We start from the raw sequence: 19354 nt of genomic DNA on the forward strand, positions 1-19354 counted from the left end.
GAAATAGCTGCTAAACTGCACCGAATACACTTTAATGTCGGGTTGTGACGGGCCGAGGCAGCTCGGAAAACTTTACTGTCAGGCTACTAAACATATTGAAGAAAACTGAAGAATGCGTGAAGGCACAAAAGTGTAGATGACATCCTAAATCAGTGGTTTAAGTTGCAACAGTAATGAGCACTTACTGGCCAGTAAAAACACACACCACTGTGGCTTGTGGGAGGACAAAAAGAGTGCTGTTTACAGTGACAATGAGATGAGGGTTACAGAGCTGCACGCACGCACGCACACACGCACACGCACACGCACACACACACACACACACACACACACACCCACCTGTGCCTGGGTGCAGGATCATGTGTGCTGAGGCCCGCCTGGCATCGATGCTGGTGATGGATAGCGTGAGGCTGGCAGAGGCTCCTCTGAGTGGAGCGATATGCCAGCCGACCCGCTGCCAACAAAGCCAGCGTTACAAATACCTCACATTAGGGGAATTATGTCTTTATGCGCCATCCAAACAAGCACAGGGGGCGAGACAATGGTGTGAGGGAGATGTTGTTTCCGTTACAATTAGCTGCATGCTAATCTGTTTTTCCTCATCTCTTTCTTTCCTCGTGCCTTACGGGGGGGCTCAGCGCACACAAAAAAACAAGAACAGTACGGGACGGTGTAACTGCAAAATACAAGACCACGGCAATAATCTGAAAAACAACAACAGATATCTGTTTTACAGAATGACTTAAGGGCAGAGATGAGCAGATACTGAACTGTGTGTCTGTACACCGAGTATATGTGACATCCCCTCGGTATTGGAGATGTCTGGCGATGTTATCGTTTCGAATGTCTGAAACTGGCCCTTTCATAGGCTTTAAAAAAAAACAAAAAAAAACGAGGATGTACTGTAATAACACACATGTACAGAGACACACAGGGTATTCCCAAACAAACAAGTGTAGGCAAAGGTTTTTTTCTCGCCCTTCACTTGAGTGCAAAAAAAAGACCTGCTGCCCTTTAAAACGCAATTTCCTGAAACAAGACACATGGATCAAATTGGGCCATGCTTTTTTCCTCCTCTGCCTGCCTATTACTGCTCGTAGAGCTCTCTGAAAGCCCCGGCCAGGCTTTCCGCAGGCACTTTGGCAAGCATGAGCATCCAGTCTATTTTTCTCAGATAAGGGGGGGTGGTGGTGGTGGTGTTTTTTTTGTCTGCCCGTGTGAGAGGGGAGGAGGAGGAGGAGAGAAAAGAGAGGAGGGGTGGATAGAGGGAAAGAGGGAGGTATGCTGGAGGGAAAGGAAGACGATGCAGCAATGTGAGAGTGGTGGGGTGGTTGTAGGAGACAGAGACGTAAACAGCTAATCAATCAGCATAGAGAAGAGACACAGAGGGGACACAGACAGCGGAGCAGAGATGGAGACGCACAGATACTGACAGATGGGGACAGGGAGGGCGACCTCTCCTTCCTCCCTGTGCACAGCTGGCTGTGGCTGGCTGGACGCCGCTGTCCTCTCCCTCTGGGCATCCTATCTGCCTGTCTGTCTGTCTGTCTGTCTGGGCCTTGGCGGGGGATCTAGGAGGTGCCGGGACAAGAGCTCAAACATCCTCCGTGTGGTCAGAGTACCACAATAACGCAATTTGAACTCCCTCTGGAGTCTAAGTGTGGTTATGGTTTTGTGTTTTTGAAGCAGGGGGTCTCAAAGGAGGGAACGGAAGGGCCAGTGAGAAGAAATGAACTCCACACTGACAGAAAAACACACACACACACACACACACACACACACACACACACACACACACACACACACACACACACACACACACACACACACACACACACACACACACACACACACACACACACACACACACACCTGCATTTGTCTTTTTTATTACCACTTTCTTTCAAATTCAGAGATTCTCCTAAATAAAACATCATATACTGGATATGATCCCCTTCCAAACAAATGCTGATGTGTCTTACTCTTTGTTTAATGGGGTTTGAAAGGTTTCCTTTTAGACAAGAACATGTGCCCTTTAACGTGGCTGCATCCTCTCCTGCTGCTCTCAGAGAACACACAGACTGAAAGCCCAGAGGACCTTTATATAGCCTGAAGAGTTTCTATTTTTGCGAGCTAAATTAGGAAGCCAAAAATGGCATGAGGTGCTGCATTATTGTCCCATTTTCCCCCATGTTTCTTCTTCGTCCCTTGAAATTTGAGAATGATCTTACAGCTCTTTGACACAAAACATAATGTATCTGTTTATTAGTCTCATAGTGCAGTCCTGCTTTTCCTGCACGACATGAGTCAGAACCTACCTGACATTTAACAAGACATTTCTTCTCCACATTAACTGTGTTTGATAAGAGGCCAAACGCTGCTCTTTGAGACTGTGAGATCATTCTGTACATGGCATTAATAGTGTACAACTGACACCTCAAATGCTGCCACGTCCCAGTGACTCAGCGGGAAATGTATCGCGCTCACAGTTATGAACCTATAAAAGTCTGCCACAAGGTGCAGCAGAAAAAGAAATAATAATAAAAGTTATTTGCTGATCAGATGATTCCTTATGCCAACACAGTCCACTTAACTATATCCTACACTTCATTCACAGTCACATATTTTTTAGTAATTGGACTTTAACCATAGAATAAAATGTCCTTAAAATATTAAATGATATGTATATGGTGTGCTACCTTGCATATTTTTTTGGTTTAATTCATAACTGACATGATGCATACCTAATAAATCCTCACATGATTAAATGTCTGAAACAAATCATTCAAGACTTTTATACAAGTGTGCAAAATCATTTCGCAGCAGCCATTCAATGCAAATGTTCCATAGCTCTATTACAGCTGCAAAAATAAATTACTTGGACAGGTTCAAGTCTACTTACACACCTGAAAAAGCAACCTGAACTAAAAGAAGAAAGAAGAAATTGTAAGGTTTAGGCCACATGGGTAATGTAATTTAATAAGCTTTCTATCTCTTCATCTTGAATCCTTGAGTGACTTCAATCTAAAAATCAACTTGACCTCTACAAAGCTGGAAATGCATTAATCCCTTCCTTTTGCAAATCTCCAGTTAGAAAAGCATGAATAGATGTAAAGTCATGGACGGGAACCCTTTTTTTTTTTTTTTTGTCCACTGAATGAAGACTGAGGTTGTGGGGAAGTGGCTGACTCTGTCAGGAGGAACTATTATTCTGAATATAAAACCGACAAAGATAACTGGAAATGAATTCAGTTAATACACATTGAAGGGTAAAAGCACCTTAACCCAGTTTACCCACAGAGATAATTTATTCTCAGTCTGACGTTGGGGAATGTCTTTGTCATTTAGTGCTTCACAATGTGGGAGCTGCGAAGCCTATAGAGACTGTAACTGTGAATACAACAAGTCCCAAGGACTTGGATATACACGAGCACAAATCTAAATAAGTAACCTTTTCTGTCTTTAGACAATGGTTTAGTCTGACGAGCTTCCACACTGGAGGTCAAGGTTCACTCTCTACTCTCTATCTGCCGCTGTATCGCCGTTTCTGAGCACGTTGACAACAGGTGGAGCAGCTTGGCACGGCGCCTGCTCAGGTCGACGGCGCAAGTGACAAACGCCGTCACGTTTCCTACACCGCATTTCAATTTGCGCAGATAGACAAAACAAACATTTAGCAGAGCTTCTCCATGTCTGCTCATTACTTCTTGGATGGTGTCACCCTGATAATGTGCCTCTACATGAAAATGTGCCATCACATTGCCCTGTGGCTGTTCTAGCCTTTTTTCTAATTCAGTAATTTACTTGTATGCTGGTGCAGAGGCCACGCTTATTTTCTGTTTAGTTTTCACATTTCCCCTCCGGGAGACATTTAATGGGTCTCATCTCCTAAAATGGAAAAATGGGATGTGATTGCTGGCTGCATTTTAGGAGCAGCTCTCATCTGTCATGCAGTGAAAGGACAAAGGGAAGCCCCTCACTCTCTGTCCCGTTGTGCTTTACGCTTCTGCTATGATGGCATTTACATGTCAGCCAAACAAACAGGCTATTTACATGTGAGCGCTGCTGACATGATGTCGTGTGGCATCTCTTTATAGGCACTGGAGGCAGGCACAGTGATTTATTGACTGCATGTCCTGAGACGCAGCACATTTAAATCTTTATTTCATGTAGGATTATACACTCTGAAGCTATTTCCACTAAAAATATTCCAAACAATTACAGCTGATTTTTTTTCCATCACTAAAAATGTATCTTTTATAAAAGCATGCAGCTTTTTAACAAGGATTGGAAAATTACTGTAACATCCGACCACTGCTGTTCTGTTCTTTCACAACTTCTTTAACTGTCGCTCTTTATAAATTATAAATAAGAAATTAAAAAGCTGGAGTATCCTGGAAGGACTGTGTAAGGACTGACTGCCCAACAGTCTCATTTACAGCTACCTTCAATTTTGGCAGAAATCAACAGGACATCCACCAAACTACTGCACCCGGAATAACCAACAGGCGAGCACACAGAGCCAATACGTTAAGCCCAGGTTAATAGATGTTTTCACAATTTAACTCTAAAATCATATAGTATTTATTTGTTTCAGATTCAGAATATTTTTTTCCACGTTTGCACCAGTTGTTTTAACACACAGCTGTGAAAATGTGGCCATAAAAAGGAACAGCACAAAAGAAAAGATGTGAAATATTCAGAGTAATGGTGTGCTGTAAAATAATGGGCACACTTTCAAATGGATTAGCTGACAGCTTCAAAGATGACCGCCTCAGTAAATACAGACACTGTTTTCCTGTGAGACCGCAGGTCCCCATGTAAGTGTGTGTGTGTGTGTGTGTGTGTGTGTGTGTGTGTGTGTGTGTGTGTGTGTGTGTGTGTGCGCGTGCGTGTTTGTGTGTACCTTATGTGTACAGGGCTAGTTGTTGCGAATGTGCTTGTTTGAAAGTGTGGGATGCAAAATGAGCGAGAAAATACATGAGAGAGATGAAAAAAGAAAAGATGATGAGGGGATCAAGATGAGATGGAGAGATGGGAAAAGTGGAAAGGAGAGCGAGGGATGGTGGCTTTTCTTTTGTCTTGAGCTGCAGCCTGTTTCATTAGCACACCAGCCAGCTCCCCCCCCCGCCTCCTCGCTGGCTCCCCAGCCCCAGACGGAGAGCCCGGTTACTGTCCTAATGGCAGCTCTGTATTCATTATCACCTCCACATACGCCTCCACCCCCCCACTCTACAGGGATGGGGTGGGGGGGTTGCTGTAATTGATAATTAAAGAGCAATAACACAGCGGTCAATGCAATCTCACCGCAGGAGCGCCTGAGACCCCCACTTCACACACACACAAACACGCAGACACACACACACACACACACACACACACACAGAAAAAGGTTGCATTGATCCTTGCGGTTAGCCCACAGATGACTGTCTACACTCATACAAAGAAACACACACACACACACACACACACACACACACACACACACACACACAAATATGTCATCTCCTGGCACAAACACAAGGAAACACACATGAAATGTGCATGCACAAGTGTGCATGTAAATGCAAATAAACATGAACACATGCCCCCACAAACCCCTGGTAGCCTTATCCATACTTGTGATCACACACCCAGACACAAACACACGAACCCACGGAAGAGGAGAAAGGAGCAGGGGAGCACCGAGGAGCAGAGGAGGCAAAAACAAAAGAAAACAAAGAGACACACGTGTTAATTTAGCAGCACAGGCAGATCAATACATAGGAATTGTAAGCGAGGCCCTATTGATTATGAATGGAGCTCTTTCTCTTTCACCGGCAGTGCCAGTGCCTGTGAAGAACTAATTAACATCTCGTTAGTCAGCATATTTCATGAACCACAAATACCTCCAACAATTGCTGCTAATTAAAGCGGCTGCTCACATTCATTCAGGACACAACCAAACATTCAAACTGGATTTTTTTTTTGTCAAAGGTAATAAAAACACACACACACACAACGATGCTGTGATCAAACACACTGTCTGTGTACATTTGGTGTCGGGCTTTTGTTTGATCACGCCTTCATATAAGAGCCCCATTCTGTCACTCCCACGCACACACACACACACACACACACACACACACACACACACACACACACACACACACACACACACACACACACACACACACACACACACACACACACACACACACACACACACACACACACACACACACAGTGACAGAGAGAGGACAGGGACGAGAGACGGACAGAATTCATTAAAGAGGGTCTGTCTCGCTCACCATTGCTCCCCTTGAAACTTGCTTAGCCTGGCGCTTAGGATTCAATCTGCCGCCTGATGCGGTACGTGGGATGTAATTACAGAAGGAAAGAACGAGGCAGAGCTTCCACTGATTAGAGAGAGAGAGGGAGAACTAATGATTATGTATGTATGTACTGTATGTGTCTGCGTGGGAGAGACACAGGTGACATTTCCTCTGCACTATGAACACTGTGCAGTTTCTGTCTAACGCAAAATAAAACAAATTTTAGATTGTATCTTTTCCTGTTGCGTTTCTAGGCTTGTTTTTCGGAGTCTCTTATTGTGATTTAGGATTTTGTATAAGGTTTAGAGAACCAATATCAATATTACCTCATGTAAGGGGGATCTCCGCACATCAGCCAACTTGGAGCTTTTATCTGGTGCCACAACAGACAAAAAAATTTGATGTTGAGCATATGGTTATGATGCAAGCTTTTAGATAAGGTGCAGAAAGAAATGCTCCCACAAAAATCACGCCATCATCAGCGTAACAGGAGTATATTGACACAAATAAACATTATGGTTTAAAAAAAACTAACCGTTATTGTCATGGTAAATTATTTAGTCCACATGGTTCAATTGTGTTCAGTGTACTGTATATGCAGTATCCAGTTGCTTTCCCTGCACTTTATTGCAGACTTTATTCACAATATTGCCTAATCGGGGAGATAGGTTAGCTTCAATTGCCCACAATATGAAGCTGCAGGTAGATCCATGATTTGCATTATATAACGATCAGCCATTGTATTCTCTAGTTCCCTGGTGTAAACAGCTGTCTTAGAAGTGTATTCACTGTATTCATATCATACCTCCAGCTGTAAATTCTGGATATCATTTCTTATTAACATTTCTTTGTACACACACCTGTACTATTTTATAGAATTAATTATACCTGCACTGCCTACTGTAATTGCTGCACATGTTTGTTTCATACTGTTATACTGTGTGCGTGTGTATAGCACATTCATATCCTCCCCTTACTGTTTATTCTACATTCTATATTTATTCTATATATTACTGTTCATATAGTAGTTGTGCTTTACTCTGCACTTAACTGATTTTTGCACTTCTGATTAGATGCTAAACTGCATTTTGTTGTCTCAGTGCCTGTACACTGGGCAATGACAATAACGTTGAATCTAATTCACCCTCAGGATGGTGTATGCTGTACAGATTGTAAATAGTATTTAGTTTAAAAGGTACATTTGATTTCTTCCCCTTGCACCGGTACATGAAGTCCTTAGCTTTAAGAAACATATGCTGTAGTTACTGCCCCTTATTAAACTCTTTATTTATTATTGTTAAATTTGTTAAAGTGTATAATTTAAGTGTGAGCTCCATACGTCATCTCTCAAGGTCTCACCCTATTAATCCTCCTTTTTCTGGATTAAATACATTAATAATCATATTCTTATTCGAGAAACAGACCACAATTACAATTACCTACCCCTTTAACCTTAATTAAATCAGTAATGACTCAACACGTAGTCAGTATGGGTCGTGTGCAGGCACAGCGTTTAACTGTCTGGGTGATATGCATTACATGTGTTTCACATTATAAAATGCACACATCTGCTCCTTGGTGAGCAAACATGCCAGGCAACCCCGCTGTGCAAGATGTTACTTTCAGCATGTTTTAGCCCTGACACAATTGCCATGTCTCACACACAGGGGTTACTCACATTCACAGCTGCCCAGCACAACCAGTGTTTCACCTCTGCTGGAACACCTGGATGACCAAACTGTACCAGGGCCTGTAGCTCAATGTTCCACTTTATTTGAGGCACAAGTGGGCAGAGAAAGTGCACAAATCAAATCAAATCCTGTGTGGACACATGAGATTTCACAGTGAATGACAGCTTATGGATGCCTGACTGACAGCCATTTCAGCCAATCAAAAAGGTCAGTGTCAAAAGACAGATGACATTTTCAGACGGATTCAAAAACCACCATTCTTCTCATGACCCCTCTTCTCCATCTTGTTACCGTTTCATAATTAGCTCATTTAAATGCGAATGACTTGGCTAGGTGCTATTTTAATAAAGACGCACAGGGAAGAAAGATGAGCAAATAAACAGGAGAAGAGAGGAGAGGACAGTGTGTGTGAGGGTGTGTGTGTTTGAGCAAACGCATATGGCAGTGCATGTGTGAGCGTTTGTGTGGGAGAGCCATATGCTGCAAAATGGCAGCCCAGAGGGGGTGAGAGACTGATGAAGATAGAGTGAGAACTGGAAAGAGAGGGAAAGACAGAGAGACAGAAGAGTGTGCACATGACAGAAAGAGAGGACAACGAGAGGAGAGACAAAGTGTGTGTGTGAGCACGACAGAGATAGTTTTGAGACTAGATTGAGTGTAGCAGAGCTGTCAGAGCGCTGTGTGTCACACGGGGCAGATGAAATCTGACGTACTCCGGCTATCGCCCACTCCTCCCTCCATCGGTCTCGCTCGGTGGCAGAGAGCGTCCCTCTCAGCCCTTTTCTGGAGAGTGCTATTGACTGCGTTGGTTCGATGTTGGCTATTTCCATTTTCTCCTGCGGGGAAAGAGGAGGCAAAGCAATAGCAAGTGGATTTCACTCTCACTGCGGCAGAGGTTGAAACCAGAAACTCATCAGTCACTGTGACACACTGTCTTTTCACCTTCTCCACTTTCCCTCGCTCTTTCACTCTGCTTGTGTGAGACGTGTGCTTCTTCTTTTTTAATACACACTTGAAACAGCTTCGGACACACACACACACACACACACACACACACACACACACACACACACACACACACACACACACACACACACACACACACACACACACACACACACACACAAAGATGTAGAGACTCACACATGTACTGTATGCACACATCCAAACATATTTACATGTTTATGACAGATAGGCCTACTGACAATAACGTGGAGGTTTAAACAGGGGGAACGCACACAGACAAACAGAGTCTCGCACGCACGCACGCACGCACACACACACACACACACACACACACACACACACACACACACACACACACACACACACACACACACACACACACACACACACACACCTGAGCTCAGCTGTGTGGAATGAGGCACTTTGAAGTGCTTAAAAATGTCCTCCCTCCAGCTCCACCACTATCTACTCCCTGCGGGATGTCTGCCATGGCATCAAACACAACACACACACACACACACACACACATACACATATACACTCTTTTGGTCCTCACACAGATATGCATGAATCTAAAAACGCGTCAACACCACCATGATAGCGAGCATGTGCGATGAAATAATTTGGGCTTTTTGGTACAAAAAAGTGTGGCACAGAGAAGAGAGAGACAGAAAAGGAATAGCATGTGAGGATGTGGACTATAGACAGACATATTGTCCACTGCCATTGAAATTACCAAAGTGTTCTTAAAGGGTGTGTTCGCTCACATCACGCGCCGGATGTCCCTCACTTCTCTCTCCATGTCCGCTGTCGGGGCTTAGCGCCACCCAGGAAGGTTCAGATTGGTTTAAAGAAATACAAACAAGCCAGAGCGTCTTTTCCTCCTATCCCGGAATAGGCAGGCGCTGTAGCGAGGCCTATCGCCACAGCGTAAGACAAATTTTTAGACGATTTGTAATTTTATCATCTTTTATTATGTTATCGTTCTCTCTATTTAAGCCACCTACTCCTTTTAAATCAGTTAGTGAGATAAATACGCTTCCTGTATGTAAACTTGACATTGACGATTGATTGAGTTTAAAAACAAAATGGCGCTCACAATATACTTTCATTTCACAGCAATAAATTACACTGACTGGGCTGACATCCTTGAATCTCATTTCAATAGGATTTTAGTCTATTGTCACAAAGGACCACATACTTTTTTGCAGGGTTTGTTTACATATTATTGGCATTTAGCAGATTGAATCCAAAAACTGTTTTCCATCAGGACACGTGGCCGCTGATGGAAACATGACTGATGACTGTTGCTGTACTCCAACATGTGACGTTCAGAGTACAGGACTTCACTAACCACCTGCCCACGCTGCAGTTCCAGGTTCACCTTTTTAGGATCTCACATGATCTTAAATCACACAGCACCGCCCTGGTTTTGATCTCTGCCATTTGCACTGTGATCAACCCTCATTCCCACATACACACATTCCTTCCTAACAAGCGAGCGGAGGTCGCTACTACATCCTCTAATTCTAGCCCACAGGCACACGCCACGCCCGGCCCCAAATTCAATTTTGCCCTGGGCTTTTTTGGAGGCCACGTCTGTCAGAGCAGGCAGCTAGTCACCTCCATTTCACAGGTAATCTCTCCCGTATCGACATAATGGGTTCAGTCTCTGTAATAGAGGTCATTTAGTGCAGTGTTTAGTGCTGTGGAAGATTATGGGCGAAAGTGGGGCTTACCAATCCTAATGTTACATTTTAGCTGCAATTTGGGGATATTTACGCTCTTCCTTCAATCCCCGAACCCCCCCCCGTTGTCACCCCCTCCCAATAACTAAAACCCTGGAGTAGCACTCAAACAGCCCCTCGAGACCACAGATTTACAGGATCATCTTCCCATGTGTGTGTATGTGTGAGTGTAGAGCGGTTTGTAGATGGCTGAGGGGTAAAGATTGATTTGGTTTTGTTAGGCAGAGAGGATTTGCACCGCAGTGACGCTTTAGCTCTTTTAAAGTCTCAGTCTTTCTCCCTCTCTCTCTCGATTCCTCTCCCGCTCTCTTTCTCTTTTCAATAGGGACGGAGGAAGTAATTAACAGCTACTTAAATTCCCTTGATGGATTTTGTGGACAGAAGAGAGAGGGGAAGGGGGAAGGGGGCAGTGTGGCGGGAGAAATGCTCTATCCTCTGAAGCTTAATGCTGCCATTTGCAGAGAGTAATTTTGTCCTAGAGATTTTTTTTATTTTTAAAGATTGGTTGGGAAAAAAAAAAAAAACCTTTCCTGATTTTCAATAATGAAGCAGAATAATACAAGACGCTGCTAATGCATTATGAAAACCTCTTTGCATTTATGTGCGCTGCCATTGATTGCATCCAAATTTCAACTCTCCCTCCTGTCCGAGAGTGGTTCAGCATAGCGGCCTTGTCTCACACACATGCTTTTAATGCTAATCAATCTCCTCCCTGCACATTCTATAAGTCAAACTCTATTTCCTGTTGTTCACTCTCTAACTTGCTAGCCAATAAAGGCTTAAATGCTGAATCTCCTCCTCCTGTTACAAAGTCAAATCAATTCCCAGCAAGTTGATGATTCACACCACGAGCATAAATCAACTTCCTGTTGACATGTCCCCACTTGTCAACAGGAAGCCAATTGAGTCTTCATTACTGTCCACCACTTTTATACCAAGTAAGGTCAATCACAAGCGTATTTCGCTCCTCCGATCCCCAGATGGAAACAGCAGCACTTCCTGTCAACAGGGTTCAGCTTGCTCTCCGGTGCCCCTGTGCTAACGGCTGTGTCATGTGTGTCAGGGCTGCCAGATCAGATGTCCCGTACCCTGCGCGGATATCAAACCAGACAATGGACCTCCTGCTGCAGGCAGAGAGAACGCCGTCTACCCAGAAAGCATTAATTTCCGTTCTCGGGCTAATCCTCCATCCCAGGAGAGACGGGCGCTAGGCTAATGAATACAGAGGAGAAAATGTGAGTCTGCAAGGCGCTGTGGGCTCCACGCCATCGAACGCACACCGTCTTTATACACACATACACACTGTATGGATAGATGCATCAATTTATCAACACATCCGCACTAATACTACACACACAGCATTTTGTTCGCTCAACTGTTGGTCAGCAGTATGACTTTTCAATGCAATGTAAGGAGAAACGCTTGAATGTGCAGAGACACCCACACACACACACACACACACACACACACACACACACACACACACACACACACACACACACACACACACACACACACACACACACACACACACACACTTTATTTGCTGTATAAAACCTAGACCTCAGCGGTTAGATAAGTCTCATTATGAAAGATCGTGATTATGGAACTAACATGACCTACTTTCCACACAGGTGTGTGTGTGTGTGTGTGTGTTGTGTGTGTGTGTTTAAGTTGCATAACTGTGCTAATGAAATATTCACTGTCCGTCAACCTCAGCTAATCTCATGCTGCTGTGCAGGCAAGACTCAAACAAACGGATACATCTACATCATACTCATTTTTATGTTTATGTTCTCGCTCCGAAGGGCTTTGTTTACCAAAGGGTTTATTATTAAAAGTTTCTAAGTACGTTCAATCCAGCAAACCTTCCTGATCACATTATAATGATGAATTTTGTATTTTTAGTTTTTCCCAAGACAGAAGGTGGTAGAACACGGGCTTATAGAATTCACTGAATACGGACTAAAAGCTAACTTGACAGGCTTGCATGTATTTCCATAAAAAAAAATGATTATCAATAAATAACATATTCAGCCCTAATTACATATGTAAATTTAATTGTCATAAGTATCATAAGAAAATACTTGCACATATGTATACATCTGTAACGATTCAGTCCGTGATTGGGCCAAATTGTCTATTTAAACCATCATGGAAACACACACTAATATTCTTTCTTTGAATTAAATTAGTGTTAAGAATGTCACTGTAAACCTTTCACATATCTAACTTTACTGTTGACTCACTAATCTTCGTCTGTATTCTGTGTTGCTGCAGTGACTCATTTCCAAAAGCCCCCCGCAGTGTGACACCAATTGTTTCTGTGATTTTCCATCTCTCTGAGCCTGCCTTTAACACAACACTCTGTATTGATTTAGTATTATCCCTTACCCTCACACCAGTGTGGTGATACAGTATCATGGTATTAGCTGTAGAGGTGGAAGAAAAAGGAAAGAGTCTTGATTCTTTAAAAGTGAGGGCTGACACCTCTATAGCTACCTGTCCACCACCAAGCCTGTAATCTGCCTCCATCAGGTGTCTGATAGCTCTGCATAAAAATACTCGCCATTACTGAGAGGCTGGCAGGAGAGCGATCGAACACAGGCTGGAGTTGTGGCCCTCCGTACAATACACACACACACACACACACACACACACACAAATATCACCTCCTCAATTGGCAATCACATGTTTTCAAAATAGAAGTGATAACTTCTACTCAAAGCCAATATATAGATCTAGTGAAGTGTAAAAGGCCTTGGTAATGCTTTTAGGCCCTAACTGAGGAGGTGAGTGTGTGTGTGTTGGGGGGTTGGGAGGGGTGAGGGTGCCAGGGCCATGTCAAGCTGAGGGACAGATGCCTCCTGACTGCCCTTCCCCTGGATCGATCGCCCTCGCTCTAGGTTTTAATTAGCTAATCAGTGGAACATGGGCTTTTAAGCGTGGTGTGAGAACGTGGCTAAAACCTGCAGTCAATACCTATTAAAATGGCCGCCTCAGCTGTGGATACGCAGGCAAGGCCATTGACTCACAGCCATTGTCTTTTATAACATTCAAACCTGCTTAATGTTGTAATGAAATGCAACAAATAGCTGGAGGGGCAGTGTGAGTTAAACAGCTGGACACAAAACTGTACAGAGGTTTCTGCTCATGCGTGTGTCACAAACACACATTGGTCTCATTACAGACGGTTAAAGAGCCATAAGGAATTGACTCCGTTATTGTGCCGGACACACATTGAGAATTCGTTTTTTTTTTAATTATTTATTTTGTATTTAGATAAGATTCTGCTGTTACTTATGATGCCACTAATCTTCCACCTACTCCTCTATATTTTCCACAACCAGTCAATCCAATCATCAATTCAAAATGAAGACGTGGACTTACAAAAGCAATGTTACACGGTAAAATTAGTAACCCAACCGCATGCATGGAGGATAAATGTTGGCTTAGAAAACAAAAAAGCAAAAAACCACGCGTCTCGCGAATCCCGGCTGAATCGCACTGTGACTGGCCGCTGTGTGGAAATACCAGAGGGATTAAAATGGAGTGACACACCGCCAAGAGACAGGCCAAGTATTCAGCAGCGACTATAAACTGCTTTGCCTCTGTGTGTGTGTGCGTGTCCGTGTGTGTGTCATAGGTCAGGGTGGGGATGAGTGGTAATAAGTTGGTATGACATGTTTGCTTTGTCTCCACATACCTACACGTGTGTGTGTGTGTGTCAGTGCATGTGAACGCCCACGTCAGAAGCTTTAAATTATGATCTTACCGGGCATGTCAGCAGATCCACTGCGCGTGACTTTGTGACTTTGTGTGTGTGTGTGTGTGTGTGTGTGTGTGTGTGTGTGTGTGTGTGTGTGTGTGTGTGTGTGTTGGCGACGTTCATATTTACCTTGAGCTCAAGCCTGGAGGTGGTGTCTGAGTTTGTGTGACAACATACCGGCGGTTTTCCAGAGCTGCGCCGTCACCTGTGGCCACCAGTCAACTTCCAGGACAGACAGGGGCCTCCGGATGAAAACATACTGACAGAAAGACAGACAGAAACGTTATAAGTAGATCCTGTAAAGCAGGAACTGTTTATTGCAGCTGATGTAACTAAAGCAAATAAAAAAAAAAAAAAAGGAAAGGGAAAGTCAGGAAAAGTCAATAAGGTCCAGAGCCAAACAAGCAGGCTTTGTTACCTGTGGGACACTTTCCTTTTCCTCTCTGTTTCCATACTAACCACTGATTACCTCTGGGACAACTCCACCAGTGGCCTGTAATTAGAACTTAAGTTGTATTTAGCTCCACTGGGATGATATGGCGCAGAGTTGGAAATACACAACTGATGCAACCCAGAGCAACTGCTTAGTCCGCCACTGTTCAGACACCATCTGCCTTCTCAGCTACGGCTGAAAGCATCTATGCCTCCAGACACTGTGTGTGCTCCTGCACGTGTGTGAACATACATACATACATACCAGAGATGTATAGTAACGAAGTAGAACTACTTCACTACTGTACTTAAGTACTAAAAGGCTGTATCTGTAGGCCTACTCTACTAGAGTATTATTTTTTTCTCCTACTTCCACTTTTACTCGAGTACATATTTTCGATGAGTTTAATACTTTAACTCCGATACATTTTTTATGTGCTGCATCGTTACTCGTTACTGTTGTGAATTCCTCACGCTACGGAGACTGGGGAGGTCACAGTGTGTGTAGTTAGGGCTACGTTAGTTACGTACGCTAATTCAGAAGTCAGAGACGATGTAAGTTTGTACTCTTTCTATTTAGCTATTGTTGCAGCAGATTAAGATATTCCTGAGTTGTTACATTCTGCGATGAGTACTGAATGTTAACCGTTTGAGCCTGTGATGTGAAGTAAGGCATGAATACCCAAACTGAGCCTGACAGGTCCCAACGGTACCCGACGGGCCGGGCACGTTGAACATTTTAACAGCTTATTAACGTGCGCTTGTTGCCCCGTGTGCGCTGATGCGCTCATCTGTTGACATTTCCGAATGCCTTCCTACAGTTGCTTAATAAAAGCTTTCCACACAAAAACGTAGCCTACATGTGTCATTAGTATGAGAAAAAAATGAGATTTTAACTGTGTCGGGCTCGGGTCGGGCTCGGACATAAATTTCTTAATGCCTGTCGGGCTCGGGCCGGGTTCGGACACGGCTCTGTCGGACGCGGGCCGGGCTCGGACAGGAAAATTCGGCCCGATCCGGACTCTAACGTGAAGCTGCTAGTTTATCTGTATTTTGCTAGCTTTCTAACTTTCCACTGTTCATCACACATGTTACTAGCTAGTGTGTGCTACGTTTTTTGGGGCTTGATGTTCATTTTACTTGCACAGTGTGATAATTGTACATTTTATTTCAGTATTTGTTAATGAGTGATTAATAACCCACTGTTATGTCAGATAATAGTAGTTATAACAGCTGTGACATTAATGTACCTTTTTTGGGTTTATTTCAGAAACTTCCTTCATATATCCAGCAATGTACAGCTTGTGACTGCCTGTAATGCAGGTCTTAATACCAAGTAAAAAGTTAAACTCCACCTGGTGACTCGTGCTCTCTGATAGGAGCCCTGGAGCAGCTTTATCCAGCATTCACAGGGTTAAAATCCCAACAGTTACAATTATAAAAAATGTTACAAATCATTCCTTGTACTGCTGCTACAGCCAGAGGAATTGTGAGTGTCCTTTAGGCTAACTATTTGAAATAATATAAACAATATGATATTCAAACTTTTGACTGCTTTCTACATAACACAATACTTGTACTTTTACTTTCAGTACTTGAGTAGTACATTTTAAAATAAACTACTTGCAATACTTAAGTACAAAAAAAAGTTGAATACTTATTATATATAGTACTTCCACTTAAGTGTGGTGCTTAAAGAGCACTTCTACTCAAGTCACTTTTTGATAGAGCACTTCTACTTTTACTTAAGTATGGGTCTTTAGTACTTTATACATGTCTGTCACACACACACACACACACACACACACACACACACACACACACACACACACACACACACACACACACACACACACACACACACACACACACACACACACACACACACACACACACACACACACACACGTCTGGTACATCTACTGGTGAAAATAACTCTACAAGTAGCATAAGATAACTGGCTTTTGACCTATAGAATATTATTGTAAATGGCCATTGAAATATCATCTACACTGCATAAAGAATCTCTCATACACTGACTCTTTTCATTCAGTGCACAGAGGAGGTGAGTCAAGTTTAAAGCCATTATTCCTTATTGATTTACCTTTTACCTTTTAATAACCACCACAAAAAAAGAGATTAATATATATTAAAAAAAAGAGGCAGCCAAGGATAAATATGTTTGGATTGGGAACATTGTTGTATATTCAAAGCATTGTTTTATTGCTAAATGTTTACATGTTGTATTGCTAAGTGTTTACATTTGATATTAAGGCTATTCTCACACATATACCTCAAGAAACTGACTTGTGGTTTATACTGACATTTTTACAACAGGGTGTTACTGTGTGATTACAGCATCAGGGCAAGGCCATCAGTCCATCTGAAGAGCTTACCCTGTGTATCAGCATCGCTGTCAGAAGAGCAAAGTACACATGCACTATGGAAATCCCAGTTTTATTACTAGCTTTAAACAAACATAGGGCTATCACTGTGAGACTGGACTAAAAATGAAACCTTTGGACCTTGTCAGCTGTCACAAAAACTGCTGGTGTGCTGGCTGGACTGGAGCTTTGTTTCAGAGACTGCAGTCGGACTCCACTAATGAAGAATTGTCTGTAGTAATTTGGAATAAAGAGGACTTATGTGATATCTACCCATCCATACAAAAGGGAAAAAAAAATAACTAAAAATCGCCTTTATCTTACATTTACATCTCCTAGACAAAAATGAGCACTAGTCGAGACCAAATAGCGAAAACAACATGCAAGACCACAAAAGAACACCGGCTGCAGAGAGGGTTGAAGCTAGGTAGCATAGGTAGCTAGCAGGTAGTTTGCTAGCAAGCTATCGTTGCTATTGTAGCTAGGGCGGTAAAAATGCACAGCAGCAAACCATCGGTAAAATGTTAGCTCATAAATGCTCTTGTAATCTGGCTATGTAGCCTAGCTGCCTTGCTATGCTTACAATGAAATGCAGTGTCCGAACATGCTAGCGGTTGACCTGTCGGCTAGCTGAAAAGTTTGAGTGTTTAAACTAACATCTACAGTGGTCTATTTAGTGGTGTATGTTCCCTGACTAAGTTCCTGTGTCATATAAATCACAATTTGTGTTGATACAAGTACCAACGTTCATGTAGAAACATTTTAATCACATACAAATGTTCATGCTACAGCTCTGATAACCTCCGCCATCTTGGTCAGACTTTTTTTCTAACTCCCGCCTCCAAACACAAACACGTGGACCTGATTGGTTCTCGAGTGGTCCTCATTTGAATAAAGTTAAACTTTCGTCACCTTTGTTTCGCTTGCCTCGGCAATTCGCTCTTATTTCGCCCAATCAGGGCGAATTTCGTCTCTATTCAACCTCAATTAGAGCAGAGCGAAATTTTGCTGTGTGGAAAGCTACCGTTAGCAGCAACCCACTTTAACTTTGACCTGTGGCCCTTTGCTGCATTATGTCTAGGGTAACTCAGGGAGTGACATAAAGTGTTTACCCAAAACTTTGAGTAAAAAGGAACAAAACATCAATAAGTCAATTGCTAAGACTCGAGTGTTAAAGCTATAGTGTGTAGTTTCTGTCGCCCCCCATGAGGAATTCTAAGTAATGACAACAAAACTGTCGGCGCGTCCACATGATACAAACCTGCGCAACTCACAGGGGGCGTGGCAGAGCTGAAACACCAACACTCCCAAAAAGAGACCAGAGTAATATATATACACAGAGAAGTATACTTATTCATCTCTTTATTGCTCATAGGGGACCTTTAGGAGAAATTACTCAGACACAAATCAGCACAGAATGATTCAAAAATGAGGAGCTCCTGGTAGACCGCACGGCCATATACAGAGGCTCAGTCCTTGACCCAGCGACCGCATGTTCGGTTCCGTCCTACAGCCCGTTTGCTGCATGTCATTCCCCCTTTCATGTCTAAAAGCGTGTCGTGTCAGGAATAAAAGCCTAAAAATGACAGCAACAAAATAATGAGGAGCTCCAGTTAGTCTCATGAGATCAGAATGAACAACAGATAAAGCTATGGATTTGGATTCTACTATGGGAAGGTAGAATCCAGCGCTAGGCACATTTGAAGGTTGCTTGGTTAGCAGAAACATTTTAAGATGTATTTGAAGGGCTTGTCTTAGCAGGCTAATTACAACGTTGTTGTTGGATTAAATCCTTTCTCCCCAAAGCAGCAACAGCTTAAGCGGTTTAAGGAAGTTTTGCTTGAAGCCTAAGACTGCCTTTAGTGGCCTGAGAAGAAATGTTTCTCATTTGGCAAATCCACTTTCTGGTAATGAAGAAGAGTTATGATTTTAATCACTTTCAGATAGGATCAACTTTATAGACATTTACAGTTTTTGCCGATTGCTTACACACTGAAATCGAAAGTATTACACTTTTATCAAAACCTTACACTCAAGGAGCTAAACATTG

General features: G+C 42.9%; 1 long non-coding RNA gene across 1 annotated transcript in view; it reads right to left on the reverse strand.

Moving 5' to 3' along the window:
* LOC120563051 overlaps positions 1–14974 on the reverse strand; it is a 49063-nt gene extending 34089 nt beyond the window's left edge. The window contains exons 1-2 of the long non-coding RNA XR_005639906.1: positions 14907–14974; positions 14618–14747 (exon numbers count right to left, since the gene is read on the reverse strand). This is a non-coding gene — a long non-coding RNA (uncharacterized LOC120563051). The remainder of the gene's footprint in view (positions 1–14617; positions 14748–14906) is intronic.
* Between the last annotated feature and the right edge of the window lie 4380 nt (positions 14975–19354).

The sequence above is a fragment of the Perca fluviatilis genome, chromosome 1, assembly GCF_010015445.1.
Source record: "Perca fluviatilis chromosome 1, GENO_Pfluv_1.0, whole genome shotgun sequence".
NCBI classification, from domain to species: Eukaryota; Metazoa; Chordata; class Actinopteri; order Perciformes; family Percidae; genus Perca; species Perca fluviatilis.